General features: G+C 46.0%; 1 protein-coding gene across 10 annotated transcripts in view; it reads left to right on the top strand.

Moving 5' to 3' along the window:
• Positions 1-12022, top strand: part of CAMTA1 (calmodulin binding transcription activator 1) — a 224694-nt gene that overhangs the window by 74859 nt on the left and 137813 nt on the right. The gene's annotated exons all lie outside the window — the stretch shown is intronic.

Genomic DNA, 12022 nt, shown 5'->3' with positions numbered 1-12022 from the left:
ATTAATTGCTCTCCGTGATTTAAACTCCAAGGTGACATTAACGCCAAGTAGATTTTAAAGGTTTTATTTGAAATTGTACGACGTTATTAGTGGTGCATTACCTTAGGTTATAGCACACAGCTTTACCTCATGCTGTTGGAATAAGGATTACAATTTTCTGGCCCCTCTGGTATCCCGGGTGACTCATTAAATGATCTGGCCAAGTCGCTGAATTTATTTACAGTAAGTAAATTAAAGCTATGGTACAAATCTTTGCTGTGTAACAGGATTTGTGAGCAGCTGAGAAAGGTTGAAACTGTTGGACCGGTTACCAGGAAAACAGTTTGTGTGTAAGGGAGGATTTGCTTGACTGAACAACACATTGTCCTGGTCATGAAACGCTCAGATGAAACATGGCCGAGAGGCAGGTTGTTTTTTTCATTGTCCCGCTTTCTTAGTTCTATTATGCAATATTTCAGAGGGAAGCTCCTAAAAACCATCCGTGTGGCATCGCAGGGAGGGGACCCTGGCCCAGCAGGGCACTGCCTGCACCGCGCAGCCGCTCTGCCCGGCTCGTGCCCTGTGTTGGCTCGGCACGTTGCTGGTGCTCTGCAGCAGAAGCAGCGGTTTGGTGCTTCCCTTCCCCTCCGCTGATGCTTTTCTGTTTCTGGAATCCTCACCTTCTCTGCAGAGAAGTGCTCTGAGAGATGAAGGTTTGGCTGCCTCTTTTTTTCTGCTCCATGGGAGCGATGTTGTGTTAGAGGAGGAGTTATTGCCTTTGTTTTGTTGCTTTTAGTGCTGCTTCCCTGCTACGTTTCTGCTGAGCGGCCTTGTGACATCCAAACCAATAAGCAAGCTGTGCATTTTGGATTTTTTAAATCTGTTTTTAATGATTAACTCTGGTTGTTGCTGCTGCTGAGGAGCCACTCGTTGCAATGTCTTCGTTTGGCAACTTCAGAAGTTCCATCTGAATCGAGGAAAGTTCTGCCAGGATTTTGTGAACCATCACCGAGTTTCCTTGAAGCAATTTGGTTTCGAAAGAAAGTAAAAGTATGACACACGGAGCATTGCTGCTTTTTTTATTATTATTATCTATCAAGTTATTTCTTCCCTAAGCCATCCTTCATCAGAAGTAAATCTGTTTCCTATTTCATCTCTGTTGCCTGATTCGGTATGGATTAGCATTTCTCACGCTGCGGAGCGTTTTCGCTCTGAGCCAAATCTCTCTTCACACAATAGATTGCCATCTTATAATGTAGGACTTATTTCTCCGTCACTTTAAAAGTCCTGCTTCATTAGCTTGGTGACTGTTTGGTAATTTGCAAAGTCACTTTCCGAAGTTTTAATACTCGCTGGTGAAGAGTCCTCATAATAAATGCATTACATCCCAATGGCGTTGTGATGCCATCAGAAGTGGGAAAAATTAGAAGCGGTACTTAGATGTGACCTCGGGATAAGGGAGGCTGTGCAAGAGGCAGTGGGGATGGAGACGAGGCCCTGAGCATGTAAAGCAGCAAAACTTAATGGGCAGGTGGATTTTGGCTTTTGGGTTCGGTTAGAGCTGCTTCCTGGTGCTCTGCATTGTGGATTTGCGATTCTGAGCAGTTTGAAAAGTGGCAGAGCTCATATCTTGGTTCTCAGATCTGCATATTGCATTCAAGGCAATTGAAAAGAAATTGGGTGAGCACGAAGGTCATCTCATCTGCACTTGAAACGGGTTTGGGTGGGTGCAGAGATGTTCCATCGCGGTCATTACTGCAGCGCGGCTCCCTGTGCTGGATGGGACAGATGCAAATGAATACCTGAGCTCCTCAGTCTGCACAGTGTTTGCAGTGTGGAAACATGGATTGTAATGGGAGTGTTTTATATTCATGAAAAAAGCAAACTCCCTGCTATTCAGAACGCTCAGTTGCAATGTGAGTGAATAAATTGTGTGTGCCCTTCCATCCCTGGCAGTAAAACATTCCCACCATCTTCCTCCCCAAAATCCTGTACTGAAATTAAAGATGGTGTTTACAGTATGTCAGGGAGGTTTCAGTTTGCTCAACGTTGCACAGAACCTCAGGAGAGCTGCAGTTCGACTGAGTTCTGCTGCTGAGACAGCAGAGATTCCTTATCCCTGGAGGTGCCCTAGGCCACGGATGGGTTCTGAGCAGCCTGAGCTGCTGGGAGCACTCAGGCATGGCATAGGGTATGATCTGGGGGGGCCTTAAGGTCCTCTTCAACCTCAGCCGTCCTCTGGTTCCGTGATACGATTCTGTGAGAGCATCACCGCGATTTTCTGTTGTGGATCCCCGAATGCCAGAGCCTTACAGAGCAGTTTTGCTCTGTTATCGCAGAAACTCCTCAAGGTCCCATGCGGTGTAGGGTCCATGCTGTCCTCAGGGTGGTTTAATTCTGCAGAGCTTTAAATGAAAATGCTCTGGAATACGTAACTATGGTTAAAGAAAGTATTCACGAGAGACTTTTTCCCCTGAATGAAAATCATAATTAAATTTCTTAATTATTTCTTAATTATTTCCATAAATTTCACAACATATGCGTACACGGGGCTGTATTTTCTTTTTCTTTTTTCCTTTCGTTGCTTTTTAATCAGACCTTTCTTACTAAAACGAGAAGGACGAGATGGCAGTGCTGGCTCACACGCGTGCTGCACGATCCCAGCAAGGGCGCTCCTGGGAGGACGGTGCAGTGACCGGACACCAGAGAGATGCTGCTTTTGGCACGGGAGCACAAACTGTTTTGGTCGGTGTTGTCAAACCTGCCTTGTGCCTTTTTTAGCAGCGCTTCTGGTGCCAGCGTGTAGGGAACAGCAATCACCTGACTGCTCGCTGTCAGCGTGAGCTGAGAAAATAACAGAGGAAAGAGCCAAACAGTGGGTCTTTAATTAAAGAGTCAGCCAACATTTACCCTTAGATGTCTGGCACGCTGCACGAGGCTTTGAAATTGTGATTGCAGCTTGCCATGTGGGTGTGACGTGGGGTTTTAAAAAGAGATTCGCACTCATTTAGATGATCTCAAATTAGGGTGCGATGGAAAAAGGATTTGCTATTATTAAAAGTCAGCTCCAGCTAAATTAATCTGAAAACATGTAATTTTATCTCAACTAAAAATACCGCGAAGTAATTAAATTCAGAAATGGGATGAGCTGAGAAGGTATAAGAAACGATAACCATCCGAATAAAACAATAATTGAGTTGCATTGTAAACAAAGTCCCGGAGGAACTCAAGGTTTGTTTTTTTTTTTTTTAGAAAGTTAGTTTATTATAAACTTTAAGTCAAGGATGCTTAACAGCTTGGTGTGTTTGGGAAATGGTTGACTGCATTCGTATTTGTGTATCAGCATAAAAAGGAGTGCTGTTGTCTTTGAGGGCTGTGGTGGTGAGGTCTGAGGGTTCCTTCATGTTGGCAGGTGCGGAGTGCTGGACGGAGGGAGGACCTGGGCACAGCCCAGCTCTCCGCGTGGCCGAGGGAGCAGGCAGTGAGGAGGTGAGCTGTCAGGGGATCCTCTGAGCCCTGTGACCAGCTTAACGCATCGCTGGTGATGGCGCACAGCCTGCGCGGCACCACTGTGTTACATTATGGATCCATCAACTCATTAAGGCTGGAAGAGACCTCTAAGGTCATCCAGTTCAATCGTCCACTTACCACCAATACTGCCCACTGACCCACGTCCCTTACTACTGCATCTGCCTTAAACACCTCCAGGGACCGTGACCCCGCTGCCTCCCTGAGCAGTGCTGCGCCGCTCCTTCATCTGGAAAAGGTTTGCGGGAGCAGCGCAGAAATGTTTCCTTTCCATTTGATAAAAATACCTTACTCTTAATTCTGAAAAATTACTGTATGGATCTCCATATTTCACAGGCCATAACCAGATTACTACCTTTTACTGGAATACTCCGTGTTAATGAAGACCGACTGGGATTACATAATAGGTTTCCTCCGAAGAAGGCATTATGTGGTTATTTTTTACTGTCTGGCATTCTAGTTAATTGCTTTGTCATCATTAATTGATGGAACCAAATTGATATGAATAAATAGATTACCTTCTCGAGGTTAATCTGAAAGACAGGAGGGGCTCCCGGGGGCGTTCAGCCAGGCGCAGTCAGAGCTGCAGGAATGGAGCTCGGGAGGTGGGCAACCCCAGCGAGGTGTTCAAGAGCTGCTGGAGTCGTGAGAGGTGTGAGCATGAGGAACTGTGGTGGGGTGACGGTCCTGTCTGTAGAGGAGCAGCGATTTGGTGCCAGTCTGGAGCTGCGGTTGTGGGGGAGATCCTTTTTCATGCTAAAGAGTGATGGGAGCGAAGGCAGACAGATGTGCCTGAGCACATCTTCCTGGGTGCTAATTTTAAGGGCATGCAAATGCATGTTGTCTTTAAAATGTGCAAACACATGGATGCTCACGTAGACAGAAATAACTTAGCAAATATTGCAAGGCTCAACTCCTGCTGACCTTCCTGCAGAGCAGTCGTGCTTTTCACAATGTTAGGCGGTGGTCGTTGGCAGCATCTCTGCGAGTTTGACTGTCATACAATATTTCTGACCAAATCAGAGCTGTAGGTCTTTGGCGTTGTGATTTGTGTCCAACAAGAGAGCAATCAATAACACAGAATAACTGTTAACACCAAGGAGTTCTGGAAACCCCATAGGTGCATTTGGAAATATAGATGAGATGGGCTCCCCTCAGCACAACAACAGAATTGGGATGATTAATATGGAAACAGCTTAAAGCATTCATGAGTTGTAAGAAGTAATTCTCAGTAAATCAAGCAGCATCCTCATAGGAGCAAGGAATAAGAACTAAATGAGGGCTAACAAAATTGATAAAGGTTCTTGAGCAAGAAAGAGATGAACACCAATTCTTTTAAAATTATATTTAAATGGACAAAGTTGATTCAGCCATCCTTCTTCATGCCTTGTACTAAGATTTAGTTCTATAGCACATCATTATATCAAGAAATAATTTTCCAAAAGACTTTTTAGCATTTCATATGCATTTCACTTAATGACAATTTTAATATTCTAGCTTTTTTCCTATACTGTTACAAGGAGGTTTCAATTGCTTGGCATACTGAGAAGTTCATAAAAATTGTTTCTAATTTTTTTTTCAAATCTGGGATAGAGTTTCAAACCCTCAGCATATGAATTATCACTTTATTGAAAGAAAAAAAGATTCCAAATACGGTTGTTAGCCTGCAGCTTGAACTACAGATAGAGCTCTGGGACAGCAGTTTCCAGAAGCATATTCCTGTTTAGTGAGCCGAATGAAAAGGTACTAAAAACAAGTTCTGGCTTGCTACTGTGGTAAAAAGAAAAGAGCTCCTCTGTCATGTCATATTATACAAACTGTGTGCATGAGGGGTATTGCCATTATTGACCAGAAGAAATACCAGACGTGATTTCAGCAGTAAGGAGGGCATGGCGGGGTGTACTGCAGCATGGGAACATCGAGGCACTGTGAGGGCTTCTGGCCCTGTTTTGGGGGATCGTGGCCCCTTCTGAGAACACGTAGCCCAGTTGCCAGGAGTTGGATGCAGTGATCCTTGTGGGTCCCTTCCAGCTTGGGATATTCTGTGGTTCCATGATTCTGAAAAATTGAAACTCCCGACCAGCAGAGACAATAAAAAGCCGCCCAGTAATGGAACTCTTCCTTATTAATTCTTTTTTGTACAGATTCGTTTGCAGTACATTAATTTCTAAGCGTGAATTTCCAGCTAATGAACCTCAGAGCCTCAGTTCTGTCTTTTATTTGGAGATAGAGTGAGAAACTTCAGTGGGTTGGTTGTAGCTTTGTCTGTGTGTGTCAGATAACTCTGCTCTGCTCTGCTATCCCAACAGGAAAAGTTTGGAGAATCATCTTTAACTCTGTCTAACAAGCCAAGTGGAACTGGTGCAACTGTGCCACTTAGATATTCTGAAGCTGCACCCTAGGCAAGGTCTAATAGAGTCTGTATTTACATGGGGAGTGCTGTGAGCCAAAGGCTCTGTTTGGACTCCAAAATCCATGAAGCTAATGGAAGTTCTTCCTCTGACATAAAGGGTTTTGAATGAGGCTGCTCTTCTGCAGAGCTAATTTGGAAAGCATAGACCAGTGCTCCCAATCAATATGGCATATATTTATACGAGCAAAGTACATCAAACCACCCTGTGTACTGAGGTGATTTAAAATAACGCTTAACCTATAGCCTCCCTGGAAATTCTTTCAAGCTCTTTAATGAAGCATTTCTTCAGTAGATGTTTATTTTCTTTTTGTTGATATGTTTATGGTCCTGAGATGCAGATATTTGAGTCACGAAGCATGTCTGATAAATGGAGGCAGAAGAACAAGTTGTGGTGATGTGGGATATTTTGCAGTATTGCCAGTGCAGGTTCTGGCAGTGCAGCTGCCTGTTTCTGCATTTCTAGCCTTTGAGAGGTTCTTAATGTTCGATATTTTGGGCCATTTAAGATCATAATGGCACATAGAAATTGTTTCCTGAAAAAAAAAAAAAAATTGCTCTGAGTAAGAGTTTGGCTGTCAGCATTTTCCCAGAGCACTGTTTCCTAATGCAGAGTGCCCTACGGTGTGGGCTGAGGAAGGATGGCATCCAGATGGAGGTGTGGGGGGAGGATGGGTGCCCCATCCCTGGAGGTGCTCAAAGCCAGGTTGGCTGGGGCCCTGGGCAGCCTCGCCTGGTGGGACCCCAGCCCACGGCAGGGGTTTCAAACGGGATGGTCTGTAAGGTCCCCTCCAACCCGAGCCATCGTATGATTCTGTGAGAGCACGGCAGGACCTTGAGCCTGCCTGGAGCTGGCACACGGCTGTGCTGTGCGGCCCAGTGCTTCTGCAGTTTGTTGGGCCAGGGCTTCTGTGGCTGCAGTTTGTTTCAGTTCCCAGCATGTATCCTGTTCTGATGGAGGTGCTTTACTTGGCCGCCCATAAACAGTCTGGTGATGCCTTCATACTGGTGTGCGCCCGTTCACTCGCGTTTGGTTAGAGCCGTAGGTAATTACTCTCATACTTAATGAACAGCATTAGTTTTATTGATGAACGCTGAGGCTACATGCTGGAAAGAGGAGGTAAGGATTAAGTTTTATGGCCTACTGCTGCTATGAAAAGGAGCATCTAGACACCAATTAATGTCCCCTTGATGGGATTAGTCATTGCATTAACTGCAACTCTGGATAAAATTGCTAAATCTGTTATTTTAGACTTTAACCTCTTACATTTTGCAGATATCAGATAAATTCACTTTTATCTTAAGTACAGATTATATTTAATGCTAAAGAGAAAAAATCCAGTGTGTTTGCATTTTTGTTGGATTTGCATCTGTTCCCATGTGGGTAAGAACATCTCTTCGAAAGTTTTTATTTCGTAAGTGAAGAGTTCAAAGGTCAGGCAAATTTCAGACATGATTTGGAATTCCCCCAAAGCCACGCTAACCATCTCAGCTTGGGGATGTGCTGAGATGGAGATTCCTCTTTCAGCTTTCAGTCTGGACTTCAGTCTCCCGGTGAGCCATTGGTACGGTGGAGGAGAAATGTCAAGGCAAATGAAGACTTGCAGAGCAGCATTTCTCAGGGGAGAAATAACTTCTGTCATCAGATTTTTTCCCTGTTAAAACAAGAAACGGGAGATGAGGCCTTTCTAAAACTTGATGTCAGTCAGAAGGAATCGCAGCTGACAGTCACCATGTGTCTCTCCTACCCTGCAAGTAGGAGCTGTGATATAAGGGCTTTAAATGCTGCACATAGCAGAGAAAAGAAATTAATAGAAAGTTTATTTGAAACCCATCATCTGGAAGGTTTGATGGCACCCAGATGGAGCAGAGCTCTCCAAGATAAAAATGTGCCTGCCCGGGTTTCTGTGTGCCGTGGCTGTAACTGGAATGGGAGGCGCTGGGAGCGCTCGCTGTTGGCGCTTCTCTCCACCCACGATCTCAGCCATCCTTCCATGTAGGTTCTCTGTGCTCACCCTGGCTGTTCCTTCCCCTGCCCACCTCCCAACAGGCAGTGAGTGTTGATGCTGCTGGTGGACGAGCTTCAGGAGGCCCTGGGGTTTGGAACCCAAGGGTTTGGAACAGACTGGATGTGATTCCCAGCAAAGCAAAGCGACCCGGCGACATGAACTAAAATAGATGATGCTTTTAAGCAAATTGACAGAGTACCGGATGAGGGAATTAGCGGACTGCATCATTCTTTTCAGATGTTATTACGTACATTCTATGTTATTTTAAAACGCCCCGCGCTGGCCGCACGCTATTTTTCTTAGTGTATTCAGACAGGTGTGTGATTTCCCAGGAGTATCGTAGCTCAGCCCTCCCTCTTTGGTTTAATTAACTTGCGGAGAATATTTTGAGAGGATTTTTTTTCAGTGTAACAGAGTATTCCTTATGACCTCTTTGCCTCTCAGTGCTGGTGGGACCCGCCTGGACCTCATGCAGCGCTGCTCATCTGAGGCCATTTCTGCTCTGCAGAGCTGCGCAGCTGTGGGCGCCCACTGCTTTTGGCCCTGATGGGCTTCAGGCTTTCTTTTGTGGGTTTTGTTGTAAAGAACAGAGCGGCTTTAGATATCATAGAATCATATCAGAGGATCATAGAATGGCTTGAGTTGGAAGGGGCCTCAAGGACCATCGAGCTTCAACCCCCCTCTCCTGCAGGTGGGGCTGCCAACCTCCACATTTAACGCTATCCCAGGCTGCCCAGGGCCTCATCTGACCTGGTCTTGAACACCTCCAGGCAGTTGAAATAAAGATGGGATGACACAATAAAAATCAGTTTTAGAGCAGTGGACCTTCTAGGGGAAGGGTTTTTTCCTGTCATCCGGGGGGAAAAAAAAGCTCTCTTTTGTTGCTGCAATATCTGCAATTCCCTTTTGGCAACCGGAGCTCCCTCGGCACTAAAACATAGTTTTCATTAAATGATATGTCTGACATTTACCAAATCTTTATGGACAATTTAGAGGGAACTAGTTGCATTGAGCAGCCTTATTAATATTGCAGTAACATGATTAGGGGAGCATCGCGGTCATTTGGGCCGCGGGGGCTTTAATTTACGAGCACAGCAGAGAGGCGGATATGAAGCATCAGCTGACCGAAATATCTTAACCTTAATTTGTTTTCTCTTTGCTCTCTCCTTGTGTCTGTTCCACGCTCACAACAAGATGAGCTGCTTTAGATTTTCATTATCCCAGAAAATAACTTGATTAAAAGAACCAAACAAAAACCCCTCCAAATGGGGCTGGGAGGCGGAAGAAGGCGCACACAGCTTCGTTCGGCCCCGTGCTGGGGATCCCTGCAGAGCCCAGGGGGACACACTTGAAAATAAGCCTGGCGTGGAATTTGGTGTCTCTTTCCGGGCTGTAGCAGGAACAACTTGGGCAAAAATAGCTCTTCTACTGCTGTGCCCATTTATCTGAGAGCTGTGGTGGTAAATAACAGGAGGAGAGAGGGAAGCATCTCAAATCTCATCAATACTTAAGACAAAAGGCTCTCTGCTCTGCAATTACTCTTCCTGTCCTTTTCCCTCCTTCCCCCAGGCCACAAACAAGCAACCTAAATAGAGATCAGGCAGCTTTTAAATGCCACAGACTCATAAAAGAAGGAAATTCAAAGTTGTAACAGAGCCTTCTCTCGTTGCATGCTTGGTGCTATTTTGGGCCATCAGCAAGTAGGCTATCCTGCAAGCTCCACACAGTGGGACCAGCAATAATTGCACCGGCTGTGGCAGCGCAGTGCCCTGCTGTGAGCTCCAGCCCTTCCCTGCTGCTCTGCCACTCAGCTCTGGGGCAGCCTGAGGGCCACGGGTGCTGGGGATGGGCAGCTGCACAGCCCCATTAAAATGCTCTTTGATTATTTTCAGTTTTGTCCTGCATTCATGAACAGAGCACTGTGGAGCTGCAGATTAGCTCCTAATCAAATTGCTGTTATCATTCCAGTTCTGCTTCTTGCTGCTGTGGTTCCAGGTGGAGTTTTAGCACGCAGGAGAGCAGTTGCTTTTTGTGACTGATGCCACGCACAGGATCCCACCTTACTTCAGATGCAGACTTCTCACAAACGCCTCTGGAGCGGACTGGTGGGAAATTACAGCTGCAGAGCAGTTGGTGCTCAAGCTTACAGCTCCTTCCCCCCTTCTGCAGAGGTGCAGGTGAAGCCTTTGCATTTGGCTTTAGCAGTAACACCTCCAGAGGAGACCTGAGCTCCGTGCCCGCTGTGTGCCCAGCGCTGCTATCAGCCCTCGATCTGCCACGTCCCGCAGCAGCCATCAATTTATTGCTCTTGGCTGTGCTTGAGCAAGAGAGATAAGCGCAGGAGATCTTCCCTCTCTATTTTTTCCTACAGGAAGAGAAATATAGCAGCAATGTATATCAGGTTAGAATTGCCTCTCGTTTTATGAAGATATCTTTAGAAACCAGCTGTTTTCCACGAGCGTTAAACTGCCTTGATACACTGCTATCAGAATCGACAGCTCCAGAGATTTCCAAGAGATTTTGTTCTATCGTGTTTTATTTTATTTTGTGTAAATTTCGTTAACTGCTTTCCAGTGACCTCTGACTGTGTTCTTTTTTATCACAGAAATAAAAGAACAAAAAACTGATTTCAGCCTTGCAAAATCCCAGCAAGGAGCAAGGTTGCGCAGCTCAACCTTGTGGTCTCTCCACTCCTCATCCAAAATGAGGAATATTTTACTTCCATGTCAACATGTTCAAGACCTCCAAGCAGGCCCTAGGACTTGTCTCAGTCAGTCAGTGGACTTGCTGTCTTCTTTACAGGGAGGAGGAGAGGATGAGTTGCTGGGGAGCGCCTGAGGTTCTGTTGCAGGTTATAGTAGGGTTAGGGTTATAAATGTTTGCATATGCAAGAAAAAATCTGTTATTTCTGTACTGATGATGGCTTGTATTTCAGCTTTATGGAGGTACCCATGCCATACAGGCTGTGATCTAAAGGACTTTTTTTAATTTCATGTATTTATTTCCACCCATTTCACGGGCTGCTTCCCTGAGACAGATAACTGGGCTGGATTCGTTGGGTTGACCGTTTCGTTGTGAGGATCAGCTGGCACAAAACCCTCTGCTTCCCACTGCTAAACGTGGCCATGGATGCACAAACTGTTGTTACACAGTAAGAAGGAAGGGGACAGACTCTTCAGCAGGCCCTGCTGTGATAGTCCAAGTGGGAATGGTTTCCAACTAAAAGAGGGGAGATTTAGGTTGGATATAAAGAAGTTCTTTACAATGAGGTGCTGAGGCACCAGCACAGGGGGCCCAGAGAGGTGGTGCTGCCCCATCCCTGGGCGTAGCCAAGGTCAGGCTGCAGGGCTCTGAGCACTGGTGGAGCTGTGGATGTCCTGTGCGTTGCAGGAGTGGGACAACGTGACCTTTCAGGGTCCCTTCCAATTCAAATGATTCTGTGATCCTACGCAGATTGTCTGGGGAGGGGAATACTGTGTTTTTGTTTGGGTTCCACGAATGAAGATTTCCCTGTGATCACAAACACCTTTTCTTGTGAGCTGAGTTCCCGTAGTGTTTGTTGGGCTCTGGATGCATCCCATCCAAACTTGGTGCTTCTTCCACGTGTGAACTAATAGGAATGCAAGTGAGAAACCAAACACGTCCTGGAGCCGCTCTGTGACACAGCGGCAAGGATGCAGCAAAACAAAGCATCCATCATTACTGCCTTCTGAACTCCCTGCAGTTCTGCTGTGGTCACGAGGCAGAAGTGTTCCTCGGGAAGGGCGTCCCACCATCCCTCACCAAAGCCTCTTGCTGGTATGGGCAGCGTACCTTTTTAATAGAAGTGCCTCTCCTCCCAGTTCTGGAAGAGGAAATAAGTGCACAAATGTATAGGAATGTGCAGTACGTGGACACAAAGGTCTGTTGTGACGCACTGTCACGCACTGTTGTGCTGTTTCTCTGAGGGAAGGCAGTGTAACAGAGGGTTCCCTCTCCCAGGAAGGACCCTGTTTGCTCACTGTGTGTCTGTGGGTTCAGGAGCTGTGCTTTATCGCGTGTCTCCAGCCAAGGACTGCCTATGGAAGTTGTTTATTGCAGCTGCTGCTAATGTTGT

This window comes from Lagopus muta, chromosome 21 (genome assembly GCF_023343835.1).
Source record: "Lagopus muta isolate bLagMut1 chromosome 21, bLagMut1 primary, whole genome shotgun sequence".
Taxonomy (NCBI): domain Eukaryota; kingdom Metazoa; phylum Chordata; class Aves; order Galliformes; family Phasianidae; genus Lagopus; species Lagopus muta.
This window is presented reverse-complemented; position numbering and strand designations above follow the sequence as displayed.